Source organism: Camellia sinensis, chromosome 15 (assembly GCF_055761805.1).
Source record: "Camellia sinensis isolate YWXY chromosome 15, ASM5576180v1, whole genome shotgun sequence".
Classification (NCBI taxonomy): domain Eukaryota; kingdom Viridiplantae; phylum Streptophyta; class Magnoliopsida; order Ericales; family Theaceae; genus Camellia; species Camellia sinensis.
This window is the reverse complement of record NC_138975.1, coordinates 50506729-50530279: the sequence shown is the minus strand read 5'-3', so window position 1 is coordinate 50530279 and position 23551 is coordinate 50506729.

The following is a 23551-nucleotide window of genomic DNA, read 5'->3' as shown; positions in this document are numbered from 1 at the left end:
CCCACAGGCATTTAAACAGTTTATCACATAAGCATCTAGCCACATGGTAAGCATGCTGTCATAATAGCATTCACACGCATGCGATATGCTAAAGCACGAAAATACTTACATCGTACTCTGTGCCAAAACAATAAACTAGTTAGCCAACATGCATGGTCCTAGTTCATGTCGAATTAACTAATGCAACACATACAGGATGCAATTAGAGTAGACTCGGCTAACCTAAACATGGCATGTGAAATGCAATCAATTGATGCACGTATTCAATTCGGAATTGAAGTACAAATGCAGTTAGCATGACGTACCGAGCCTGGTGCATGCAAGACAAACGTATGGATGCACGCATGCTAAGCATAAGGTATGCTAAATTAAACATGCCCTAGTCTACCATCATAAGCAGGTAAATAAAAGGGAGAAAGACGTGGGATTGGAAGACATGCACACATGCATCCACACTTATTACAAATTTGCCCTCGCTCGGAGGGACCGAATAAATATTACAGATAATTAACCTACAAGCTAATTAAATATTACAGGCCATCTAATTAGCTAAGAAAATTAACTAATCTAGGGAAAGCAGATAAACTGCCTCGGGAAGAGAGCCCAATGCAATGCATGCTCGGTTCTGCTCGGAAGTACACTGCCATGCGCAAGCTGCCTCTGTTTTCCCTGCTATACTCCTCTGAAGACTGCCAAAGTCTTAGGATGTGCTTACTGGATGTCGAGGAGTGCCACCGGCTGGAGGGAATCATCACCGGCTGTGGTTTGGTGTCCATCGGCACACAATGAATCCATCGGCCACCGATTTATTGCCGGTCGGCACTCTATGCAGTCGATCGGCAAGAAGTTCCTGCAGAATCTGTTTGACAGCAGCAGAGGACAGAACTTTGCATGGCAATGCAATTCAAGCCATATATGCACCAATCATGTCCCTTATCATGTGAGTGACTCAAAGGGACATGGTCCTTAGTTCTTGGACCATCAATCGCGCATTTCCATGCGTGATGGCCCAAGGGACCAAGTGTGCACACTTTGATGTCAAATGCAATGCAAACCAACAAACTAAAGCCCAATTCCTATCACTAGATCAAGGAACAAGACATGCATGCTAGATGCAATGCAACCTAGGCATGCAAGCTAAGGATGCAACATGGGAATGCAAGATGTACATGCAAGCATGCAAACAAACATGCAAGGTAAGCATGCAAGCAAGCAAAGGATGGACTTAAGCATGATTTAGGCAGCTCTAATTAGGCCCAAAATAGTGGCCATAAATGCTATGGAATGAGGACTAATGGCATGCAAACATGCATGCAAATGATCTCCAACGCTTCAAGCATTAAAGAGCAATTCTCAAGCACACTTAAGAGGATGCAAACATGGACATATGGCATACAAGGTAAGCATTGAAAATCATGTTACAAAAGGTGCTAAGCCAATTAAACAAGATAAACAAGGCATGCAAACAAAGCCAAAAACCCAAGACAAGCCAAGTGGCTTAAACCAAGACTAAGTCAACCAAGCCTCACAAGGCTAAGAGGACTTAAAATAGGTCTAATGCGAACCTAAACAACACCCAAGGGACACCTAGATGGCATCTAAGTGGCTCAAATTCAAAAGCATACACAATGATCAAAACATGGAGCATGCAAGACAAGCTTTCAAAGCTTCAAAGAGGCATCCAAAGCAAACATACAAGCATGTTAAAGGGACTGAAATATCATGGCAAATGGTCCCAACCCACTAAATTATGGCAATGATGCATGCTATGCATTCGCACACTTAAGGCCAACAAACCAAAAATGCAAAGGGGCTATACTAAGCATGCCAAAGTCGACCCAAACAACTAAGGACAGACCTCAAACATAGCAAAATAAGCACAAAAACTTCACAAAGCCAAGCCTAAAACATGCTAGAGCAATGGTTTACAACCTAAGGCATGTTAAGGCAACAAAGTGGCATTACAAGGCATGTATGCTAAGCAAGCATGGTGTACCAAAACCAACATACAACAATGCTATTTCATGGCAAAATAAGCATAAATAACAGCCAAGACATGGTCAACATGAGGCTTAGCTAGGTGCTCATTAAAGAGGCAAAAATGGCCCTTTTCAAGGACAACAAGGAGAGGGGGACCCTCTCCTTCTTGGGACCTCAAGGCACCATCCTCACCTCTGAAATCCCTCAAGATTTCAGTGGTGAGGAGGCCCAAACACCAAGGTCTCGAAGCTTACACAAAATAGCACAAAATGGAGCCTCTCAAGGCTTAGGAGGGGTCAAACACCTCCAAACCACAAAACACTCTAAACAAACTATTTAGAGGGCCTAAAAACATAACTTTTTTATATTATAGACTAAGCTCAAAAATAGTTCTAAGATAGGCAAAAATACAATGCAAAAATGGGGAATAAAGGGACAAACTTCTTACCCTTGAAGACTTTCTTCACAAATGGTGGACTAGCCCCTTCCTTGAGATTAAACCAGCCCCAAAACTCCAAGAACAAACCTCTGGCCCTTCAAGAATCAAGAAAAGGTGTAACACTATGTGTTTGTGTGCAATAGTAAGACACAAATACACTTAAACACACACGAGAGAGAGATATAGAGATAGGATATGTATGAAACCCTAACCCTAGAACTCAAACCCTAAAATGGCTGTCTAAAATGTCTAACCCCTAAAGCCAAGAGGGGAGGGCTCCTCTTATAGAGAAGCTAATCTTGTAAAGCTTACTCAAGAAGCTAACAAGGAAGCCATCCCTCCATACACGTGTATGGAGGGGAACAAAATGCAAGCCAGCTGTATTAAAATATCTGCAAAAGCAGATGAACAGTAGTCGGCTGCTCAAAACTGCCATTTTGACAAAATGTACTGCCGACCGGCAACAAAGAATGCCGACCGGCAATATACATTGCCGATGGTAACAAAACACCAGCCGGTGGCCTCTGGCCGTGGCCGGTGATGTGTGGGGATGCCTCACAAGGCATTCCCTGCCCTTCCAAGGCAAAACACAAGTGTTTGGTGTCAAACCAAGCACAAAATAGTCGAGTTCGGAGATCCTGAGGCAAGGCGCGTAGCCGAGACCTCCGGGAACTCCAAACGAACACAAACATGGATGATCACCGGGTGTTCAAACGGTGACGTCCAAGTCTTGAGGACGGTCAAAAATGGGGTGTCTATAGTTACCCCTCTTTGACAGAACTCAAAAGTCATAACAATGACGGGAGTGAATGTCGAAGCCCAGAGACGACCCATTTTTGACAAGGCCGAAGACTTAGACAAACATGCAAGACAAACAAGGTATGCGCCCGAAGGCAGGGGCAAAATGCAAGACAATGCACGAAGCCGAGCATAACTTATGATCATGCAAGGAAAGCTGTAATGAAGCACACATGCGACAGTTTTAAGCTAGCATACACCAAACTACACTACAATGCAGAAAGGATGTAAGAGAATTATGCAATTCTCGATACGTCTCACTCGGAGGATACAATACCTCTGCGGCTCGTCTGGTTGCACCAGCCTCAAATGAACCGTACATACAATATCGTGCCTGCAAAGAAAACAGCTCAACAGGTACGATGTTGTTAGCAACATGCATAACAATGCAAAAATGGATGCAAAATGATATGCAATATATACAAAACAATGTATAAGCAATGCAAATGAAAATGCAATGTAATTGAAACAATGCAAACTATATGCGAAGCAATTGAATCATGATCCAATCATGAGCGGTTCGAAACCACACCTATGTCAAATAGATTGATGGAGGTAACAAGTCTGTCTACCATAGAACGGTCAATTGAACTATGAGTAGTGTAGGCGGACACAAGAACAAGTATTGGGGGGGAATGACATAAGTGGGGAAACGACTCGCTGGGGAAAGGACTACGATCCTAATGCTGGATGCAACAATTACACTACAACGTAATATATAATGAAAATGTTGGGGAAATGGCAATGGATATGGCACGCAGGCCAAACCAAATCTTGCCTAGGAAAGGCATGTACACATACAAGCCACGTCTAACATAAAACGGTCCACTGAACTATGCTTCGACACGAGAAGTATGGGCACATACCGGACCAAGCTCAACATGGAAAGGCGCAAGCCACAGACGGAGGGTGATGCAATGAATGCATGCAAGCTACAATGCAATGTGCACTGGAATGGAAAAGATACAATGGATATGGCCTGCGGGCTAAACCAAATCTTGCCTAGGAAGGGCATGTACACGTACAAGCCGCGTCTAACATAGAACGGTCCACTAAACTATGCTTCGACACGAGAAGTATGGGCGCATACCGGACCAAGCTCAATCGTGGAAAGGCGCGAGCCATAGGCGGAGGTGATGCAATGAATGCATGCAAGCTACAATGTAATGTCTACAAATATGCAATGGAATGGAAATGGATACAATGGGTATGGCCTGCGAGCCAAACCAAATCTTGCTTAGGAAAAGTATGTACACATACAAGCCGTGCCTAACATAGAACGGTCTACTGAACTATGTTTCGACGTGAAAAGTATGGGCACATACCAGACCAAGCTCAATCATGGAAAGGCGTAAGCCATAGGCGGAGGTGATGCAATGAATGCATGCAAGCTACAATGCAATGTCCACAAATATGCAATGGAATGGAAATGGATACAATGGGTATGGCCTGCAAGCCAAACCAAATCTTGCCTAGGAAAAGCATGTACACATACAAGTCGTGCCTAACATAGAACGGTCTTCTGAACTATGTTTCGACGTGAAAAGTATGGGCACATACCAGACCAAGCTCAATCATGGAAAGGCGTAAGCCATAGGCGGAGGTGATGCAGTGAATGCATGTCAGCTACAATGCAATATCTACGAATATGCAATGGTGCATGACACTGCAACTATTTATAATGATGCATGACAATGCAATTATATATTTTGTTTTGTTTTTGTTTTTGGAATGCAAATGATGCATGAAATGCATGGAATGCGCGACAACACGCGGCTTTTGAGATGCACGGCAATGCAAACGAACTGTGCACACCAATGCACCAAAGGTCTTGCACCTTCCAAGGATTTAAGGTCTCCTAGACCGTGCAAAATTCTCGATATGGTTTACTCGAAGTATATCATACCTGTCCGGTTCGTCTGGTTGCACCAACTTTAAATGAACCGTACATACAATATCGTGCCTGCAAAGAAAACAAACTTAACAGGTACAATGTGATTAACAAGCTTAGTGAATGCGCACATAAGACTCAAAGTGCCTCCACCCTATCATGCATGATCAAGGGTGTTAGCGACCAAGAAATGCAACACGTTTCATCACTTTGAGTATGAAACGTCTCGTATTTTTTGTGCTTGGATTAACGTCCGATCCAAACACATGCAATGCAACACACATATGTTATCTTAGCATGTTTTACTTGGCTCAATTCTTGTTTACTCATTTACATTACCAAACCATTCCTTAATTGGTTAAGTCCAATGTGAAAGGTCCTCTAATTTGAGACCTAAGCTTCGAGTGCCTTGAGCATGAAGAAAGTATCATGCTCTTGGTTAGTAGAAATCCTCAAGGGAGGATTAAAACCAATAGGCATGAATGCCTCAAGTTCATGCTCAAGCCAACAAGGGGCTTAAGGCCACTTTCAAAGTGAATGAAAGTTTGAAACAATGGAGTGCAATGACACACATTTCAGCACTGAAATAGCATGCTAAGTGACTTAAAAACAATGCAAACAACTCATGTAATGCATGCTCAAAAGCCAAATACATTAAGCTAGTAAAGAGCATCACTCTAGAAGCATGCAAAATCAAACTGAAAGGATCAAACCAACTCTGGACAGACCTCAAACATGCTGAGATGGAAGTCCATGAGGCAATAAAATCATGCTCAAGTATTGGCTCACAAACAAGGCATAAGGCACAACTCACAAAAGCTATGAAAGAGTGGAATATGTGAGAATGTGACTATGCTATACACACTGAAATAATGTGAGAAATGAGGCTAAGGCATGCAAACAACTCAAGCAAAGCATGCTAGGGACTTTGAAACTCAAATCTAGTCAAGGGCCTTTACACTACAACCATGCACAACAAGTCTCACATGGCCAAGACCACTCAAAATAGAGCTTAAGCATGCTAAAATAATGGCAAAAACATGCTAAGGTTGAGCTAACACAAGCTAGGATGATAGGCTAAAGCATGATGTATGTTAAGCCAACAAGCATGATTGCACTACAAGTGTAAGATATAAGCAACAAGTGGCCAAACCAACCAAAAACAGAGTTAGAGCAGGTCCAAAAAGTCACAAAACATGCTTGAACTAAGCTTCAAAAGGGGAGAAACACATGCTCACTTGGTAGGCCATCAACACATGCAAGCAAGACATGAGGAGAGGGGACCACCCCCTCCTATTTTGGACCTCAAGACCACCTTTCCACCACTGAAATTCCTCTGGAATTCAGTGGTTAAAAGGCCAAAAAGAGATTGTTTCAAAAGCTTAGAAAGGTAGCTCAAGAGGCTTTACAAGCCAAAGAGCAAAGAGGGGAATCACCCCCTAACCACACAAGGCTCCAACCAACACTTAGAGGCCTTAAAAAATAGAACTTTTTGAGACTAAAACTAGCTTCAAAGGTGCATACAAAGATGGAAAAGCAATGAACTTAGAACAAAGCTTAAAAGGGTGAAATTCTTACCCTTGAAGCACAGCAAGAAGACTACAAGCTTCTGAGCCAAAACCAAGCCAAAATAACTCCAAGGAGCTCAAACAAGGCCTCCAAGATCTTCAACACTAAGGTAAAGGTGTTTGACTAGGTGTTTTAGTGCAAATGTATGAAGAAAACTCACTTTTAAGCTCAATATAACACAATAGAGAGAGAGAGAGAGAGAGAGAGGGAAATTTCAGCTCTAAAATTTTGTAACCCCTCTAAAGGGGGAGGGACCTCCCCTTATATAGAGCAAGCAAGCAAAAAGGCTTACTTGATCCCTCCATACACGTGTATGGAGGATGAACTTCAGTGAGCCACAGCTAGCTCAAAAGATCTGAAAATATCTAAAAAGGAGAAAAAATGGCTGCCGACCAATTAAGGTGGCCAGCCGGCCACTTCCCCTAGCCGGCCGACCACTTGAAGTGGCCTACAAGAGAGGAAAATGACCGGCAAGTGCCACAAGTGGCCGGCAAGGCCTTCCCCTCCCCCAGGCAAGATGGATCAAGGTTTGGCCCAAAAACCAAGGCCAAAACACAAAGTGTTAAGAGGCTCAAAGACAAGGCACTCAGCCGAGCCCTTCGGGCACTCAAAACAAGCACAAACATGCGCAATCATCGAATACACAACCGATGACGTCAAAATCTTGAGGTCGATCAAAAATGAGGTGTCTACAATAGCCTCACTTGTAATTTTTTACTTTTAGGGGTTTAATTGTAATGTGTTGATGGACATTATTACAATTAGTAGAAGTTGTATATTATCTATTTAAAAGATAATTAAATGAAAAATTGGATAAGTTGTATCCTGCAAATTCAACATAAAATATATATCTTTTATTTTATCCCCACAACTAAAAGATACTAAAAATCCCACCCATATGTAAAGTCTATCATGTGTTGTGTTATCCCAGGTAGGCAACCCAAGAAACCTCCCTGAGAATTTCTTTACTATCAAAATGAATCAATACACCACCAAGGCTTCACCAAGCTTGTGGATTTTGCACAGGTCTTATTTTTATCTATTGAGCCTCACTCAACAATAAATTCCCCACTCTTACAAAATTCCTTCACAAGATGACAAATAAGGACAAGAGGTACTCAACCTTCTTTTATAATAATTTTCTCACAAAGAGTAGATATGAAAGTGTAAAAACAAAGACTATACTTAGATATGAAAGTGAAAGAACAGAATACAATACACACAAAATTTTGGAGCAGACAGATTTTTCTCTTCAAGTTCTTGATTTTTCTCCACACACACCACTTCTATTTATACCCAAAAATCTATCTGTTGGAGAGACAGACGCTCATTCGGATCATGAGAAATCAGCACAAAGCTCCATCATTATGGTGTTCCTTGAAGTCAAAAGCAATATGAAAATTGTGCCAACTTGCACCTTTTCTCTTTTTCTTTTTGTAGGCAAATTCAAACCAACTTGTAACTATTTCTTTTTCTTTTTGCAGACAAATTCAAATCAACTTCAAGGATAAATAAATCTTCTCCTGTAATCACTACATTATATTATATTAATTTCAAAACTTTGACTAAATATAATATTTGATGCCCCACTCCGCCACCGACTATTTATTAATCTTTAATATGTTCAAAAGATATTCCATAAAAATCAACTATGTTTATAAAAGATACATTCAATATGATTGCAAAGTAAATTTGAATTTGGTGCAATATATATCATAATGATATAATACAAATTTACTCAAAAGAGACAATCGCATCAAATTTGTCAAAAGATGAATAATGATCAACCGAATTATTCAAAACATGAATAGTAAAATTTTCAAAATATTTTTATTTAAATAATATTTATAACAAATGTATCATACAAAATATATTTTAAACAGATAATATTTTGTGTCAAATAATATAAAATATGTATATTATTTACAAATTTTCAATTAATATTTTAGACATTATCAAAGTTAAACAACATGATTAACAATCTCACCTTTTTTTATAATTGCAATATTTGTATGGATTTGACACAAAATAAAAATCAACAAGTTATTTGATAATTCTGCAACATAAAGCACATGCATGCACAGTAATTCAAAATCATTTTTTTCTCCCCCTTTGACATCATCAAAATAAAATATGGAGACAGGAAACAAACACATTTGATAAAATAATATGATATGCCAAAATACAATAATAATCCTTAGGTCTTGTCAAGATCATTGTGGGGATTTTGGAGCATCTTTGGCACCCGAAATGTAGACAATCAAGAGATTTGAGTAGATATGCATCGAGTATTGGAGCAGTGGAGTGTATAAAAAGTAACAAAGATGATAGGTAGAGATACAAAATCGTCAAGTGTTGTTAGAGAAAAATTTGTTTTATCTTCTTGTGTAATCATGTCATTCCTTACCTTAGCCATCAATGGTTCTAACATGCATGAGGTACCTGTAATGCAGGCAAATGAGAGGTTACCAATGGTGCAGTCACACACTATTCCTGTAAACGAGAGTCCTAGTGTTGTTAGTCATCGGAATGATATCAATGTTATTAATAATACTAAGGCTCTGAGTACACAGGCAATGACTACAGTTTCCAATATGGCTCGACGACTACAACCAAGAATACAAGAAAATCAGCAATGGAGAGACGAGGTGTGCTTGTTAAAACAACAACTGGTGAATATTCGTCAGGAGAAGAGAGAGCTAGAAAGGAAAAATTCTCAGTTGGAGGATGCAGTGCAATATTATGTAACGGTTATAATGCCAAGACTCACAGAAGTCGGAAATAGAGAGAGACATGTAAAGGAGGCTCATGAAAAGTTGTTGAGAGAAGTGAAACGAAAAAAATCTGTGAAACCTTTTGAAAACTTACATGTAATCGAGTAATATTTTCTTCTTCTGAAATAAAACGGCAAGCATTTCTCTTTGAAAAAAATTTCAATCTTTGCACAAAAAAAAAATTTGTTGATGATAGAGTAAAAATTATATATATTTCCCCTAAAATTATGAACAAAATATACAAACACCCTTTTAAGATTACTCGTATTTTTATGTTTTATTTTTATTTCATTAATGTAATCTCAAAAGATTACATAATACGAATCTCCCCCTAAATTAATGCACAAAAGAAAATTACACAAATTGTAAAAAAATAGATTACTAATTTATAATACCAAGGGCCATTAAGATCTGGCCAAAAACAACTACACCAGATGCACTAGCTTAAAAAGAAAAAATACAAATGAAAACAATTTCTTCAAACAGGGTAGAAGCAATTATTATTAAATTCAAGAGAGTTTGGAGCACATACAACCATATAAAAAATATAACATAGTGCAAAAATAATTTTAACATGTTGATCGGAGAAAAGATGTTGGCAGATGTATAATTCGTCGACGACGATGAAGATCGGTGACAATGGTGAAAGACGGTGATGATGATGTAGATCTGCCTCGACGAAGAGGATCGGAAAGAATAGTGAAGATTGGTAGATCGAAGATAGATCTTGGTAGATCGATGATGGATTTACGTAGATTTGGGATGGATTTTGGTTAGATTGGTAAGGAATTTGGGTTGATGATGATGGTGATGAACGGAAATGATGGAGAAGATTGGAGATGAATTTTGTGTAGATCTGAGGTGGTTTTGTGTAGATCGGATGCGGATGTATGCAGATCGAAGATATTTGTGATGAAGTTTATGGATGATGTTGTGGATGGTGGAGCTGGTGGTGGATGATGGTGAGGATGAAAATGGTGTTTGAGGATGAAAAGAAGAGAGAGAGAGAGAGAGAGAGAGAGAGAGAGAGAGAGAGAGAGAGAGAGAGAATCAGAGTGAGAGCGAGAAAGAAAGAACCAAAGCGAGAGAGAATATATAAAATATATATATTTTTTAATTTTAATTATTTATGTATTTATTTATGTAAAAAAAATAAACATCATATAGGAGTATTCATCATACCAAGCTCAGTTCTAATATAACAAAATTGTTCTTCATTAAGAGGCTTGGTAAATATGTCAGCTAATTAACGATTTGTCACCTTTGAGTACATGATCTCTTAGAAAATGATGCCTTATTTCAATGTGTTTAGTGCGTAAATGCTGAATAGGATTTTTTGAAAGGTTAATGGCACTTGTGTTGTCACATTTTATAAAAATATGATCATAGTGAAGTCCAAAATCTTGAAGTTATTGTTTCATCTAAAGTAATTGTGCACAACACCCAACAGCGGCAATGTATTCTACTTCAACAGTTGACAGAGCCACTGAATTTTGTTTTTTTGCAAAACTAAGAAGTGAGTGAGTGTCCAAGAAAGTAACAAGTACCACTTGCGCTTTTTCGATCAAGTCTGCATCCTGCAAAGTCGGCATCCGAGTAACCAAAAAGTTCAAAGGTACTTTCCTTAGTATACCATAGTCCTAAATTTGGAGTGCCAACAAGATATCTGAAAATGCGTTTGACTATGGTGATGTGTAACTCTTTAGGTGCGGATTGAAAACATGCACACATACAAACACTAAACATTATACCGGGTCTACTAGCAGTAAGATAGAGTAAGGAACCGATCATACCTCGATATTTCTTTTCATCTACCTGTTTACCTCGCTCATCTTTGTCAATTTTTATTGATGTGCTCATTGGAGTTGCTACAAGCTTTGATGATGCCATTTCAAACTTTTTAAGTAGATCCATGTTATATTTTTTTTGATTTAAATGAATCCCATCCTTGGTTTGTTTAATTTGTAGACCAAGGAAGTAATTTAATTCCCCCATCATACTCATTTCGAATTCACCCTGCATATCTTTAGCAAACTCTTTGCACGAATTTTCATTAGCAGCACCAAAAATATTATCATCAACATAAATTTAAACGATTAGCATATCCTCCTTTTTGATTTTTATAAAAAGTGTTGTATCAATTTTTCCTCTAGAAAATCCTTTGTCAAGTAGAAAATTATTTAATCTTTCACACCATACTCTAGGAGCTTGTTTTAAACCATACAGGGCTTTTGAAAGTTTAAAAACATGATTCGAGTATTTATGATTTTCAAAACCGGGAGGTTGTTCAACATAAACTTCCTCCAAAATGTGCCCATTTAAGAAAGCACTTTTAACATCCATTTGATACAATTTGAAATCTTTAAAACATGCAAAAGCAAGTAACATTTTAACAGCTTCAAGTCCAGCAACCGGTGCAAAAGTTTCATCAAAATCAATGCCTTCTTCTTGATTATAACCTTGGGCTACCAATCTAGCTTTATTTCTAGTAACAATTCCATATTCATCCATTTTGTTTCAAAAAAACCCATTTTGTTCCAATAACTGGATGATCCTTAGGCCGAGGGGTCAAAAACCAAACTTCATGATTTAATTCTTCTTGCATTGCTAAAATCCAATTTTCATCTTTTTCAGCATCTAAAAATGATTTTGGTTCAATTTGTGAAACAAATGCTAAGTTGCCACAAACATTTCTAATAGAGGAACGAGTTTTTATACCTTCCGCTACATCACCTATGATAAGGTCTTTAGGGTGGCCATGAGCATACTTCCATTTCTTTGGTAGATTTGTTCGTTTTCTAGACGAGCATATTCTTCTTGAAGATTTTTCATTGTGGTTTTTTGTTCAGGAGATGGATTTTCTTCATTTGTTATGTAATGTATTTCTACAGTATCATCACTTACAAGATTCTTGGAAACAACATTGTTAGATTCATGAAAGTCAACGTGTACAGATTCTTCAACAAGTAAAGTTCTTTTATTGAATATCCTATAAGCTTTACTAGAATTTGAATAAGCAAGAAATACAGCTTCATCCGATTTAGCATCAAATTTTCCTAAGTTATCTTTATTGTTATTTAATACAAAGCATTTACAACCAAAAGAATGCAAGTGGCTAATATTAGGCTTTCTACATTTCCAAAGTTCATAAGAGGTTTTCTTAAGAATAGGTCTAATCATGGCACGATTTACAACATAACATGCAGTGAAAACGACTTCAGCCCAAAAATATCTAGGTAAATTATTCTCATAAAGCATAGTACGGGTCATTTATTCAAGAGTTCTAATTTTTCTTTCAACTACACCATTTTGTTGAGGAATCTCAGGGGCTGAGAAATTATGATCTATTCCTAAGTCATCACAAAATATAACAAAATCATCATTTTCAAATTCTCTGCCATGATCACTTCTAATACTACAAATATTAAGATTTTTTTCATTTTGAATTCTTTTACAAAGTTTTGAAAAATTATAAAAAGCTTCATTTTTGTGTGTAAAAAATAATACCCATGTATATCTAGTATAATCACCAACACAAACAAAAGCATATGATTTTCCTCCTAAACTTAATGTTTTAGATGGTCTGAATGAATCAATATGCAAGAGTTGAAGCGGTCTAGTAGTTGAAACGATATTTTTAGATTTAAAATAAATTCTAGTTTGTTTTCTAAATTGACATGCATCACAAAGTTTGTCTTTTTCAAAAATAATTTTTGGTAAACCAATGACTAACTCATTTTTTAAAAGTTTGGAAATTAAATCAAAATGAGCATGTCCTAATCTTCTATGCCAAAACCAACCATTATCATTTATAGCAGATAAATATTTAATATTAAAATGAGACGACAAATCATGCAAATCAAACACATATATATTCTCATGTCTATAATTTACAAATAAAGTTTTGTTTTCTAGGGTGTTCTCAATAGTGCAATAAATTTTCTCAAAAATAATTCTATAACTTTTATCACATAATTGACTAATACTAAACAAGTTATGTTTTAAATCTTCAACAAGTAAAACATTTTCAATAATAGGAGAAGGATTTTTACCAATACTTCCTACTCCAATGATTTTACCCTTACTATTGTCGCCGAAAGTCACATATCCACCATCCTTTGGTTGGAGTGTAGCGAACATAGCTTTATTTCCGGTTATGTGCCTCGAACATGAAGTGTCGAGATACCATCTATCGTTACTAGATTTTTTCTTGAAATATACCTACAAAAATTTGATTTTTCTATTGGTACCCATATTTTCTTGGGTCTATAAAAGTTAAAATTTGACACTCTTGAAATGTCCTTAGAGACTGTAGACACCCCATTTTTGACCGTCCTCAAGACCTGGACGTCACCGTTTGAACACTCGGTGATTATCCATGTTTGTGTTCGTTTGGAGTTCCCGGAAGTCTCGGCTCGCGCGCCTTGCTTCAGGATCCCGGAACTCGACCGTTTAGTGTCTGGTTTTGCACCAAACACTTTTGTTTTGCCCTTGAGAGGCAGGGTGGGGCTTGTAGACCATCCCCACCCACCACCGGCAGTGGCTAGAGGCCACCGGTTGGTGTTTGCTGCCACCGGCAATGTAGTTTGCCGGCCGGCACTATTTGTTGCCGGTCAGCATTATTTGTTGCCGACCGGCACTCTTTTTGGCCAAGATGGCATTTTTGGCCGGCCGATTGCTGTTCATCTGCTTTTGTAGATATTTTTAGACAGCTGTCTTGCTTTTGCTCCCCTCCATACACGTGTATGGAGGGATCTCCCTCTTGCAAAGCTTGTCTTGTAAGCTTTACAAGACAATATAGAGAGAAGCTCTCTCTAAGGCAAAAGAAGAGGCTTGGTTAGAAGACTTAGGATTTTTTGAGAGCAAGAACAGCCATTGTTAGGGTTTGAGTTCTAGGGTTAGAGTTGGATACACACTCTATCTCTCTTTCCCTCTCTTTTGTTCACTAGGTGCTTTGTGTCTTACTATTGCACACAAACACCTAGTGTTTCACCTTCCTCTTGGAGTTGAGGTTCTAAAGAGTTTGTTTTGAAGTTTTGGTATTGGATTCAAGCTCAAGGAGGCCATTGGAGCACCATTTGTAAAGGGGTCTTCAAGGGTGAGATTCTAGTCCCTTTTTCCCCCATTTTTACATTGATTTTATACCTATCTTAGAGCTGTTTTTGTGATTATTGTATAACATAAAAAAGTTCTGTTTTTAGGCCCTCTTTATTGTTTATTAAAAGTGTTTTGTTGTTTGAGGGTTGTTGACCACCCTTAGGCCTCAAAAGGCCTCATTTTGAGCCATTTTGTGCTAGCTCCGGGATTTTGGTGTTGAGGTCTCTTCACCACTGAAATCTTGAGGGATTTCAGTGGTGAAGATGATGCCTTGAAGTCCCAAGAAGGAGAGGGCCACCCCCCTCTCCTTGTTGTCCTTGAAAAGGGCATGTTTTGGCCTCTTAAGGAAGCCTATGCTTGAGTGTGTGTTGAGCATGTTTGGTTTGTTTTTCATGCTTATATATCCATAATATAACATGATCTTAGGTTGGTTTTGGAACTCCATGCATGCTTAGCATAGTTGCCATATAATGCCTTGTTTATGCCTTAACATGTCTTAGGTTGTTAGCCTTTGTTGGAGCATGTTTTAGGCTTAGTCTTGTGAAGATTATGTGCTTATCTTGCCATGTTCTAGGTCTGTCCTAAGTTGTTTGGGTTGATTTTGGCATGCTTGATATAGCTCCTTTGTATTTGGGCTTGTTAGCCTTGAGTATGTGCATGTGTAGCATGACATCTTTGCATCGATTTGGTGATTTGGGGTCCCCCCACATGTTATTTCAGTCCCATTTCCATGCTCGTTTGATTGCCTTGCATGCCTCTTTAATGCTTTGGAAGCATGTGTTGCATGCTCCTTGTTTTGACCATTTGTGCATGCCTTTGTTTTGAGCCATTTAGATGCCATCTAAGTGGTCCTTCGGGCCTTATGTTATGTGCTAAAACTCTGTTTTGGGTCAATAAGTTCATACCATGTTTAGTCTTGCAAGTGTATTTCAATGCTCCTTGGATTTGCTTTGAACACTTAGACTATTTGTTGCATTTTAGCTTGATTTGTTGCTTGGTTTGGCACCATCCTAACATGCATTTTCAATGCTTATGTTGCATGCTAATTGTCCATGATTCCCTCTTTCAAGTGTGCTTGAATGTTGTTTGATTTATGCTTAAGTGTTGATCCTTATGTGCATGTGTGTGTGCATGCCATTTAGCCCTCACTTTTTAGCACATTGGCTACTGTTTTAGGCCTATTTTAGAGCTGCCTAATTCATGCATAAGACCATCTTAGAATTAGTTTGCATTGCCATATGTATGCTTGTATGCTTGCATGAGTGCCTTGCCATGCCATGTTGCATCCTTAGCTTGTATGCCTAGGTTGCATTGCATCTTGCATGCATTCCTTGTCCCTTGACTTGGGTGACAGAGATTGGGAGTTTTGTTTGATTGGTTTGCATACATTTGAAATCAAAGTTGCATACTTGGTTCTTTGGGCCATCATGCATGGAAATGCGTGATTGGTGGTCCGGGAACCGAGGCACATGTCCCTTTGAGTCATTACAATTATAAGAGACATGGTTGGTGCATACATGCTTTGAATTGTGCTGCCATGCTTTGCCTTGCCCTCTGTTGCTGTGAGTTGCAGGTTCTGCAGGAATACTCTGCCGACCGGCAGTGTAATGTGCCGACCGGCAACAATTTCTCTGCCGACAGATTCAATTTTGTGCCGATGGCCATACCACACTGCCGGTGGCAATCTCAATCAGCCGGTGGTGATCCCCTCTGTCCAAGGGATCAGTCCTGAGGCTTTGACAGCCTCCAGAGGAGGAAAGGAAGGAAAACAGAGGCAGCCCATGCATGGTGGCGCGCTTCCCGAGGCATTTTCCTGTTTTAATTAATTTATTTAATTTGTTAATTAAATTAGTTAATTTGTAATATTAATTAGCTTGCGTAGTTAATTAATTTGTAATATTTATTCGGTCCCTCCGAGTGAGGGCAAGTCTGTAATAAGTGTGTGTGGGTGGTGTGTATGTCTTCCAACCTCACTTCTTTTTTCCCTTTTACTTACCCGCTTTAATGGTTAGTATTAGGGCACGTTTAATTTAGCATACCTCATGCTATGCATGTGTGCATCCATGCATTTGTATTGCATGCATTAGGCTCGGTACATCACGCTAATTGCATCAATACTTCAATTCCCAAACTGAATACGTGATAATTGTGCATTTTCACATGACATGTTTAGGATAGCCGAGCCTATTCTAACAACACTTTGTATGCGATGCATTAGGCATTTAACATGGACTTGGATCATGCATGTTTGCTAACAAGTTCTTTGTTTTGGCACGGAGTACGATGTAAGTATTTCCGCTTTAGCATCTCGCATGTGTGTGAATGTTAACATGACAGTATGCTTGCCATGCGGCTAGATGCTTATGTGTTAAACTGTTTTGAATGCCTGTGGGTGAAGGTTGGATTGTTTGAGTTGGAAGAACTCATTGAAATCCGTGTTTTAGCCTACTTGCGAGTAGCAAATTCCAAAGCATTTTCAAAACGAACGGATATGCAATGTCTCTTTCCAAATTAGGCAATCTAGTCTATACTTGTTTGCTGCGCGCATAACATAGTAATTCTAGGCTAATAATTGGTTTAAGAACACATAGCATTTTCAGAAACGGATATCACGGTTAGTAGAGGCCGGTCTTCGGACCGGGCGAAAGGGGGTGTTCATAGCTGACCTTCCCCGATCGTACCAAAGCTCCCGAGCCGAGACAACTCCGGTGATGACGGACATGTGGCCTTCAGCACCGAGTCAGGGTTTCCTAAATTCCCCCATTTTAAAATATTTAGGTGGCGACTCTGTATCTGGCAAAGCAGTCCATGTTTGGCACTACTTTTTTCAAAAATCTGTTTCTCAAAACGATTTGCCAGATTTGGACTCTTTGGTTCAGATTAAGAACCGTGACACAAGTCGAGTCCGAACTGTAGTAACCCCAAATGAACAGAACGGGACTCATCCTCCCGGGGCGTTCGGGGACGTCCATAGTTTCTGGCGACTCTGCTGGGGATTTAGAGAGCTTGACTCGAACTCGTGATATCCTGTTTTGATTTCACTTATGTGTTTCTTTGCATTGCATGTGCATTGGTGCGCCTAGGAACACAGTGTTTGCCATCTGCCATTCCTGAACGGTTTGCCGGAGGCTTGTCTTGTCAAGGCATGTCCGTAAGGCTGACCGGCTATGGGCTCTGACAGTATGGGAACACAAACCCCGGTTTTTTACCAGGGCACCCTTTTTGACCATTCGACCTAGTGCATATTCGGATCCATAGTGACCATTCCAAATTAGGACAGGCTGCTTACCCAATATTAGGTTGTTTGAGAACCGCTGTGTGCGTAGTGAAACCCTGGTTCCTGACAAAATAGGACAGGGAAACCCTACCCCAACATAGGGGTGTTTTGAGCTCTCTTTTACTTGCTATGTGCTTTTAGAGTGTATCTCCACCGGAACGCATATACCAGTTTGCGAGTTTGAGTATCGGGCCCGAAGGCGCCAGAATCAGTATTGTTGAGAATCAGTTATCAGGAATCAGTTATCCGCGGGTATCAGATTCAGTATTTTGGGAACAGAAATCTGGGAACAGTGATCAGCAGTAGGGTACAGTTGTTTGGCTACACCCGTGTTTGATCAGTTTGGGCTGAAATGCTGTCTGTTTTTCTTTCAGTTCAGAGAGTTGCAGAGTTGATACAGAACAGCCAGTGTCTCCCCTTTGCTGAGGCAAGATTTATGGCGACACAAAGTTCAGAAGAAATTGTGGTTATGACGGCTGCATTGGAGCAGGGAACCGCTCCGCAGAGTGAGGCCAACATCAGTATGTCACACCCGCCCAGGATGCCCGTTGTGCACCCAGTCTGGGCTCCCCAGTTATACCAGGCTCGTGAGCCCACCACCTTCGAATTGATGGGGATGATAGGCGATCTCCAGAGGTCCGTGGCCGATCTAGCCTATGGAATGTCGACTTCACCGCCAGCGGCGCCGTATGCCGGGAATTTCGTACCACAGGAGCCCCCGCTACTGGGGCGGATTGTGATAGAGCTCAGCCAGCCAGAGGTGGCTTCCGGCTATAGCCACGACATGCCAGCACCAACCCAGACCCTTGATCAGGCTGAGGCCAAGGGAAAGGACAAGGCAAAGGTAGACGCCGACCCTATTGAACAACTGCTGTGGGCAGTCGAGGCTCTGAAAGTCAGAGGAATGAGCAAGCAACAAACATCCGCAATCGTGATCAAAGCTGTGGATGATGCTTTCCCCGCTCCAAACAAAGGCAGTTCAAGCCAGGTAGAAAATCGGGATGGGCCCCGTCATGCCCAGACAATTCCTGTAGTTCCCAACCCTGCACCGGGAAAGGTTCAAAAAGCCAAGGCAGCGCCAGCCGATCCTTTCGCCAGCGCATCTGGCAAGAATCCTCAAACTGCAAAGTACTTGCCCCAAGGGCGCAGGGTCTTTCACGACCTCCACATGCCTTTGTCTAGGGCATTGCTAATACTGGCGAAGAATGGGCATCTTAAGCCTTTGGAGCCCCGGCCACTCCCGAAGAATCTCCCCGCCACTCATGATGCTACCTTGTACTGCGCGTACCATCAACAGTCCGGTCACAGTACCGATGGATGTTCCCGCCTTCGTCATGAAGTGCAGGATTTGATTGATAACAAGGTTATCCTACCACCCACCTCAAGCAAGCCCGTCACCACTCAGTTGTTGGATTTCGAGGGCTCAGATACTGCGAGTATGTAAAGTGAACCGCCTGCGGGCAACATTTGGTGTATTTTTGAAGCGTCTGGCACGCATTTTTGAGCATCGGTGAAACCGAGTTTTGTAAATCCTGGCTTGGATATCGAGTCAGTCTTTTTTGCTTAAGGGTCTGTCTGGTTGTATCGAGTCAGTCCCCGTTGTATATAATACCAGGCGATTCTGGGGTTGTTGTCCCGAACACCGTTTTTGTTTTGTAATTATTATCTATTTTTGTTGTGAGTCTGTTTCTGCCGAGGAGCCAGTTGCACCAACAGAGCCGATTGAAACAGCTGTTGCTATCTTAACTTCATGCTTGCTTTCAGCATAAGTACCAGAGAATTTGATTGGACTGACAGTACATCTCGCCTACTCTCCTGCGCGCCAAACTCATTGCATTAACCTAAGTTTTTCAAAAACAAACTTTTTTTTGAACACTGCGGTGATAAAAACGAAGAGGAAGGAATTCCTCGGGTTTTGCAAAATTTTGATCATTTTAAGAGAAAGAAAGGCGTGCTAAGCCTTTTTATGAATGAAATCATGCTTGTCGGCGTGAGTACTGAGAAGGAACCTGACCTGATCCAGATTGGTTCCACACTATCTTCGGCGCGAGCGATTTGTCGCTTTCTTAAAAACTTTCAAAAACAAATGTTTTACGCGGCCCTGCGAAGACCTGTGTGGAATCGCTCTTGAGACTGCGCAGCCTAGGATCGCTCTCAGCCTCAAGATTCGACCTGTTGTCTTGAACCTCGAACTCATCCGGAACATTCAACAGTCAACCGTTGGAGGAGGCCCGTGTGGCCAGTTTTGAAGCAGCCCTCGAGCAAGAGGCACCAAAAGCCGAATCAGAAGGAGTAGATCTCGCCGGAAGAAGCTCGTGGAGCAACCTTGATGGATTCTTCTGCAAATCAGTGCAACAGCCGTTCTCCTAGACACAGAGAGGCTTCAATTCCAAAAAACCATTTGGCATGGACTTGCTACACTTTTACCCTTTGAGAGGCTCGCTGGGCCGAAAACCCGGAAGGGCGACCCAGGCAAAAGTTAGTGCAAGAGAAAAATACAAAAAAAGACAAAAAGGAAGAAAAGAAAAAAATGATGAAAAGAAAAAAAAAAGAAAAGAAAAAGAAAAAATGCAAAAAAAAAGAGAGGAAATAGAAAATGAAAAGAAGCTCGCAAGGTCGAAAACCCGCATTGGGCGCCTTGGCAAAAATGAGAGCCAAACAAAGTGAAGGTTAAAATACCCGAGTGGACCTAAACCGGAACTACGTAAGGCTTGATTCCCATGTTTGGGATACGTAGGCAACTTCATCATGAAGTCCAGCCCCCAACGCTTTCATAGCGTCTCAGTCCATGCAATGGTTTCGATTTCATCCCCAAAGTCCAGTGGCCAACACCCTTCAAGGTGATTGTGTCCATATATATGTTGTGACCGTCTTCGTCATCGCTGTGTCCAAGAGCTCGACCACCGCCAATGAAGACTGTCTGCAGATTGCTGCGGCACCATCCTAAACTAGGGGCAACTTTCCGTTGCCTCCCACCCCCTTTAAACCAGGGGCAATTTTCCATTGCCTCCGATCCGAGGTTGCGCATCTCGAAGGGTAAGTTCTATGCTTGTTGAGCATCAGCTGTTTGAAAAATAGTTTTTGAAAATTTTTACTGAAGTTGACTATTTTCTCGAAAACTATTCCATTTTCCAAAATCGGACCATTGTCTTGGACCCAAAAAAGGAAAATTTTCAGTGCTTGCTGCCTGACTTGCACGGTTTTCAAGTCAAAAATCGAACAAGTATGTTAATCCGACTCTCATTTTGATCAAAACTGTTTTAGTAAAAAGCAAAAACAAGGAATGGTTAAAATGATGAACTAGGGGCACAGTTGAGCCAGGCGTTCTGTCTTTCCCCCGTCATCGACGTACTTACCAGAAGAGCGCTCTACCCGCCAGAAGAAATAGCCGTGAGCTAACGGTGTTGAGCATGAACCCACACCTTTCTATTTATCCATCAATCACCCCGGGGAGGGATGAAAAATGAGAGAATGAAGAATAGAGAGGTGTAAGTTGAGAGAAAAGTGAGGAAAAGGGTTTTGAGAAAAAAAATCCGAGCTCGAGAGCCGAGTGATGTGAGAATCACAAATCAGACAGGGCGGGAAACACTGCCTAGAGAAACTGGCTCCTCGTGGTCCGAGGTCCCCCACCTTCGCTAACGCGTCTGTATGTTGTGTCTTTTGTTTTGTATATCTCCACCTTTGTTTTAGGTCTTTTTCGAGCGTGTCTCGTTATGTTTAGGTCGCGTACCTTTATATTTGAGTCCTCCCCGCTGTGTTCAGTTGTAGGCTCGATATCCCAGTTTGAAAAACCCTCATTCGATTTCAAAAATCATTTATGCTCAGAATGCTGTGCCATTCTCTACATTTGAACATGTTTCGACTCCAACCGGTTCCATCTTTGAGGTCCGTCCTGTCGAATTGGGCTGTTTGTTTGAGAATCACCGTGTGCAGAATGAATCGAATGTTGTGTTATGAGCTGTATGCAGATTAATCCCCAGTAGAGCAAGGGCTGTGTGTCCAGAATCAGGCAGTGGGTTGCTTGGGTGTATTTTGTTGTTGGCTGTTTAAGTTATCTGATTATTACAGTGCAAGTGTTTAACTTTTAGACAACCAATCAATTTCATTTACATTGAGGTGTAACATGATGAGATGCGATGCAATGCATGAAATGTGTAAATGTAAACACTTTTTCAGATAAAAAGTCCGTTTCATTTAACTATCTTTTCAAATGTACAAGTTTTGGAAGCAAAAATCTGCCTGCAGCAGTACAAGGCAATCTATCTACCAACAAAGAGAAAAGTACAGAAAGAAGAAGATAGCAAAAATCTGCATCCATGTCGAGCAACTCCAAAGGGCCGTCAGTCTGTCCTGGTCCTCTTCCTGGACGAGGGTCCAGGAGCATCATCAGCGTCGTCGTCAGAGCCCGAGCTAGAACCGCCTCCGGTCTCCTCCTCCGATGACTCGGACTCCGCCTCGGCCTCCGCCTCTGACTCCTCGTCGTCGTCATCATCCGGGACTGGAGCTCGCGAGCTACTCCCGACGTGAGTACGCCCTCCCCTGGTACGGGGAAATATCCGGCCCTCCTCATCTCTCCCCCGGGCAGAGACAGAAGGTCTAGCTGGAGCACCTCCCGCCATGGGAATCTAGAAAGGAGGCTGAAAGAGTACACAAAAAGGGAAATGCATCAGTATGCCGTGAGCAGTTTATCAGTGCAGAATGCAGTGTGTGAGTACAGTGTATGAATGTCGTGAGCAGTTTAACAGTGTAGAATGCAGTGTGTGAGTACAGTGTATGAATGCCGTGAGCAGTTTAACAGTGCAGAATGCAGTGTATGAGTACAGTGTAAGAACGCCGTGAGCAGTTTATCAGTACAGAGTACGGTGCAGAATGCAGTGTATACAGTGTGTCAGATACTGTGAGATCAGTGTATCGGGTGTTGTGCCGTGCATCAGATTATGCAAGTCAGTATATGAATGGTTTCAGGCCAGTGTCAGAAGGACATACCGGTATGCTGTAGACGGCTAGGAGGTCAAAAGTCCGCTAGAGCATCCCCATCATCGAGGCATTCATCGCCAACGACTGACGGGTGTACCCAGAAGAAGCCTGCAAAAGTATCAGATGCATCAATATTCTGTGGAATATCAAGTAAACTGAGATGAATGACTGTACAAAATGCAGTAGAACATACCGGCGGTAAGTCGGGGACGTCAATGAACTCATGACCAGCGGGTGGAGGGGCGAAGGGGATCTGATAGGTCGACCCATCCTGCCCCTGGAAAGTCAGTACAGCAGGCAGGGCAGGCCAACCAGCTCCCCGTCCTCCCTGCGCTCCACCCCTACCACGGACCCGGGCCCTCCTCGAAGATCCAACCCCTGCTCCCGCTCTGGCCCCAGCCACCGATGCTACAGGCTTGGCCCCCTCTGCTCGACGACCACTCAGGGGGCGCATCAGGTATGTCCGCACGTACTCCTGATAGTCGCCGGTGCCTCGGAAGCCGGCCTCCTCCCAACCGATGGAGTAATCATCCAGCTGCTCAGTGGTAAGCCCCTCGGTCTCCCTCATCTCTGCAGGAGGGTGAGCCGGGACTATCTGCTCAGGTAACCCGCGGGTCTGGCGTAGAAAACGCTCCCCCAGGTACCAAGCCCGATAGACCGGGCCCTCTAGCAAGATCCGGAAACGCGAGGTCTCCTCAGCACCGGGGAACCGACCCCGCATCGCCGACGGCAAGGAAGCCCATGGCCGC